Source organism: Clytia hemisphaerica, unplaced genomic scaffold (genome assembly GCF_902728285.1).
Source record: "Clytia hemisphaerica strain Z4C2 unplaced genomic scaffold, Clytia hemisphaerica genome assembly, whole genome shotgun sequence".
In the NCBI taxonomy this organism is placed as follows: domain Eukaryota; kingdom Metazoa; phylum Cnidaria; class Hydrozoa; order Leptothecata; family Clytiidae; genus Clytia; species Clytia hemisphaerica.
Window position 1 is genome coordinate 374,224 of NW_027104025.1, and position 5,953 is coordinate 380,176.

Sequence of the window (5,953 nt, forward strand, 5' to 3'; positions counted from 1 at the left end):
CAAGCCAAACGCGGTGACTCAAATCTACTTTCCAGGACTTCCGAACCCTAGTCAGGCCTTAGAACACTTTCTACCCACTCATTTTTGCTATCCGATCAAAGCGTTTACCCTGCCAAGCAAAACGCAGTGACTAAAATCTCCTTTCCAAGCCTTCTGAGCCCCGGTCAGGCCTTAGAACACTTCCTAATCACTCATTTTTGCTATCCGATCACCGCGTTTACCGTGCCAAGCCAAATGCGGTGAATCAAATCTCCTTTCCGGGCCTTCTGAACCCTAGTCAGGCCTTAGAACAATTCCTAATCACTCATTTTTGATATCCGATCACCGCATTTACCCTGCCAGGCCAAACGCGGTGACTCAAATCTCCTCTCTGGGACTTTTGAACCCTAGTCAGGCCTTAGAACACTTCCTAATCACTCATTTTTGCTATCCGATCACCGCGTTCACCCTGCCAAGCCAAACGCGGTGACTCAAATCTCCTTTCTGGGCCTTCTGAACCCTGGTCAGGCCTTACACTGGGCGAAATCTTGTCTTTCCATTTTCGAAAGATGTTGAGAAGATCAACTTTCAACAAATTTCCAAAATTTTCGAAAGATGAAGTTTCAAATTTGTTGAAAGATATTGGAAGCTCATCTTTCGATGTCTTTCGACTTTTAGGAAGATGAGCTTCTCTATTTTTCCAAGATTTGGAAAGACGAACTTACAAGTTTGTTGAATTTTGTTGAAAATTCATCTTCCAACAACTTTCTATTTTTCGAAAGACGAACTTCTCTGTATTTCAAAAGTTTTGAAATATGAACTTTCAATTTTTCAAAAAGATGTTGAAAAGTCGTTTATCGACGTCTTTCAACTTTTCGAAAGATGAACTTCTCTGTATTTCAAAAGTTTCAAAATTTGAACTTTCAATTTTTCAAAAAGATGTTGAAAAGTCGTTTATCGACGTCTTTCAACTTTTCGAAAGATGAACTTCTCTGTATTTCAAAAGTTTCGAAATTTGAACTTTCAATTTTTCAAAAAGATGTTGAAAAGTCGTTTATCGACGTCTTTCAATTTTTCGAAAGATGAACTTCTCTGTATTTCAAAAGTTTCGAAATTTGAACTTTCAATTTTTTTAAAAGATCGTATTTATCGACGTCTTTTAACTTTTCGAAAGACGAACCACGAACTTCTCTGTCTTTCAAAAGTTTCGAAATACTGTAGAAACTTTCAATCTTTCAAAAAGATGTCTAAAACTCGTATATCGACGTCTTCCAACTTTTCGAAAGGCGAACTTTTACACTTTTACGTTCAATATTTAACGTTTAATATTTTTTAAATACACGCATTTTTATAGGAACAATTTTAAAAGAACACGAGTTTGCTGATTTTAATGGGTTTTAATAGATTTTAAGCCATTTCAATTTCTTAAGGAAGAAAACTAATCGTAAGAACATTTAAGCCTAAAAACCTCGAAAAATTAAGAACAGTCCAGACAGCCCAGCCTGAGCCAAAATTTTCTGGTTCTTCTTATAAAAAAAGCAAAAATTTCGACGCTCGTATTTCGACGTCTTTCAACTTCTCGAAAGATGAACTTCTCTTGGTTTTTCCATGTTGCTGAAAGAAGGACGCGCCAAAACGTTTACGAACCAAAGTCCGCACTGATGATTACCGGGGATCAAAAAGACTATCTGAAGCATAATTTTTGACGTTTAAAAGACAAGAAGATACTAAAATATCTAAATTTCTTGTAAAATGGAATAGTTCTAAGTGTATTACATACACAGTTTATGCTTAAATACTGTAAATATAATATCCACATCATTTGAAGTACTTTTGCAAACCCCCGGAAAAAAACTTATTATTTTCGAATGTTATTATTGTTTATTGAAATTGAACCACTCCACGTCCGTGGGCAAACTACAAATTTTCTATTTATAAAAACAAAAAACTGTTCGTTTGCGAGTTCACGCTTCTGTGACTGGCCCCTCGCACTGGCCGCGCCTAACGGCCGTGTTCAGAACCCTTCACAGTAGCGTCTATCGTTTACGTTTATATCAAAAAAATATATACTAGCAAGTAGCTGTCGCTATGAATGCCCCGCCGATAGCAGATATTAGCCCAGAGGAACTTAGCCATGAAGAGAGCAAGGGAATCATAATCAGACTATAAATTGGTGAAATGAGTCTTCATAAAAAGTGCTCAATGTTACTAGAGCTGTTTAAAGTTAAAACACGAGCCGATGCGGTTAAAATGTTCTCAGTAAGATCCATACATAACGAAAGTATCAATCTAAAAAAAAACTGTTAAATCTACACTTTCTGATGATACAAAGTGACCTAAATTAAAACCATTACAGGTTTCGCAACATGTTAAGAACTAGAATGATATCAAAGTTAATTTTCTTCAATCACCAGATAAAAATCACTTTTGAAAACCCAATCATAAGAATGTGCATATACTGTGAAACTGAAAGTGCTTCATTCCCATAAAGAATACATAATGCAGATTAAAGGTGAATTCCAAAATGAAATTGAATACAATTTCAGTCATTTGATTTGAAATTTAAAAAGTTAGTAACTTTGGACTGGTGGCATACATCTTTATACATGTTTCTGCAAAAAGTTACATGGTTACTAAAGATATGAATTTGATAGTAGCTCTCAAAATTGGCAGTTGAATCAGATACTTTTTATAAAGGTATTAATTTTCAGGGATTAAAAATTTCCCGGATTTCACAGCCTTTGTTCTTATTTACGAAAGACCATAAAATAAAATCCTAAGAAAATCTGAAAAAGGGCCTTCAGCAAAAATTAGTCATGAAAGTATTAAAACATAATTTAATCCAACATTGTACACAATTTTTTCTATTGCTGTAATCCACTTCCACTTCCCTGGCAAGCAAGAAAGCGGAGATTCTTCAACGAAATGACATACATAAAAATACCAAAACTTATTTTATCACTTTATGAAAATAACTTAACGTGGGAAAACATGAAAATAAGTCCTTATTGCGAAAAGCTTAAATTTTGTGGATAGTGGATGCCCAACCGTGAGTATAAATTAATGGTAGAATAAATTATTATGCAGAATTAATCAATGTGAATGGCTAAAGAATTGCCAAATTTAAATAATGCGAATTAGGGCCTAATTAATTAATCCTGCATTAATTTGTCCTCGCATAGATTCATACTCTTAAGGTAATTCCTGCGAAATATAAATTGATCCAATTAAAGTAGTGCCAGACTTTGTATTTCAACAAGTGTGTTTGTTTCACTCCCATAAAAACAGATTCATCTTGTCTTAAATCCATATGTTTTGAAAATAAAGGCCAAGGGAATTTCAGATACTGTGTCGTGTTGTAACCACCGTCAACACGGTTAAAAACTTTTCACTTCACAGGTAGGTACAACATTGTGTTTGTATTTTATTGGACGTCTGGTTCTAAAAAGTCAAAAAGTTTGTTCAGTTTTGATTTGAGCAAAGTATGCTCCTGCGTTCAACATCAACACAGTACAGTGTGCAGTGGTGGTATTATTAGTAGAGAGAGTGTTCGAATCTGTTCATAATATGAGGCTGAAAATCTTCGGCGTACATACATATCGAAGTACCCTTCTGGCACAGCAGTGACATAAACAGCATTTTCAAAGTTTGCTAAAGCTTCAATATTGGTGTAACGAATTATTTACAAAATCGCATCAAATACTCCATAATCCATTGTTTTTCGGCTTTTGTTCCGCTTCTGTTTACATTTTTCTGCTCGCTGCTCCCCATGCTCAACCATTTTTTGCTGTAGTACACTGTGCTTCAAATGTCCACGAGAATGAATCGGTTCATGTATAGTCATAGTACATTCTCATTGGCATGTCTCACTCACTAAACCTTCTGTTCTGTAAGAAACTCAATTTTGGTACCAGTTTTTGGCACGTTTTGGCGCAAGGCTTACTCTTTGAAAAATTACTTTTGGCGCATGCAATATCTTCCATTATAGGGTACGTATGTACTCTCTGCTGGGTTTTGTCTTTCCACCAAAAATTTCAATTTAATTTCCTTCAAAATGAAGTCACTATATAGGTAAACAATATGAATTAACGGTCAATTTCCCTTTTGTCTATCTATGCCTTTATAATATCAGTAGGGTTTCCTTCGGTAGAGCAGCGCATAACCCTGTGTGTGTAACACACTCTCATTGAAGATGTCCGTCGTCCATTCTGACAATCGTATAAGGTTTGATCCAATATCAGTAGTTTGATAGTGATTCATTCAGTAGCAAACGATGTCCCTCAAGTAAATCCAGTTGAGCAACTACGTTAAAAAGATATTAACCAAGCAAAAATCTTGTGTGCTGTTTGGTTTGTTGTTTGTGAAAGCTTTAGCTGTGTGGACTGGTGTTCCGTGTGGACTGGCAGTGCAGACGGAACTTTCGATTTCTCGCTTTCACAAATGCTCTGTGTAAAATGCACGAAAGTTAAAAAAAATATCACGAAAAAAATCGGAAAAAACATGAATATTTTTCTGGCGAGCAGGTCCGCTACTAGCCAGTACCTTCCCACAAACCAAATTTTTTCTTTGTTTTATGGTCAGTTACACTTTGAAGCGTTTGTCGAAAGTTATCGCACTGTGGTGGAGGGTGACGTCGATCCCGTACGGAGTGCATAAGGGCGGGAAAACAAGGAACTCGAAAATAAAGACTGGAACGGACAATCGAATAGGTAGGAGAGGATGTGCGTTGATGTTCAATCTAGTCTCAATTTTTGAGTTCCGTGCATCAAAATCAAAACAAAAGAATCCTCGGGATCGGGATGGAGTTTGGTGAGCTGAAAATGTTTTTTTTTGAAATTATTTTGATACCCCCCTATTATAACGAAAGAACTATAGAAGCAAAAAAGTTTCCAAAGGTCTTCAAGCAGCTCCAATTAATGGTATTGTCAACAGGCTCTTAATTTAGAAAGGTAATAAGATAATCCCACTTCTTCAAAAGGTTTTCTTCCTTGTAAGTTGTAGAGAAAAGCAACCAAAATCAAATAAAAGAAAACTCTCAACACTAGCCATAGCAAGTTTTTGAAACAGGGATGTAAAATAAAAAATAATGAGGATTCCAAGACTATCATTTGATGGAAATAAGTCGATCTCGTGCAATTTCAAGATACAGAGGTACAAATAATAGAAATATATCATTCATGTATTTACCATAAAATTTAGCAAAGTTCTAAAGTTGTAATAAAACTATGTCAATGACTATAACATCTTAAAAATATAAATTTATAGGAAAGTTAGATAAAACTACTAATAAATTTAGGTAGATTCTCTCACAATTCGAAGCAAAACCTCCACATTTTACTGGCTTACTATCTAGTTTCCAAAGTTGAGAAATTCAAATCTAAAATCTGCTCGAGATCTCAAAATTAATTAGTAGTTTTAACTCTGATTATACAGGACCAAACTCTTCACATATAATGTAAAAAATTCTAGAATAATATCATGAAAATAGTGTCAAGTTTTGGCAATTGTCCAGAATTGTCAAGACTTGTCTATGTCACTGGTGAAGACAGCTGTGAAGAAAGTTTTTCATTTCCATTCCCAGCAAACTTTCGAATCGAATACAATCAAATTTCACTTTACTTTCAATCATAAGTCAATTTACTTTCCACCATTTTATTAATGAAATATTTTCAAACTAGCGACCAGATAGAGAGACCACATCGAACAGCCAATAAAAACAATAACAAACAAACAGTCTCTTCTTTCCACTGGAATAGGCCAGGAATAAAACAAATAAATTCTTCCTGGTTTCATGCCATATCCAAAAGATATTCGTTGCCATCCCAAAGCATACAAAAAGTACAAGTTCGTCTTCCTTTCAATCGTCATTGGATTGCAGCACTTATGGTTCTAGGTAGGATAGGATCTAATCTGATTTGATAATTTTCATTCTCAATGTTTACAGTCTCTGGGATTCTTCAATCCTGTTATGGAA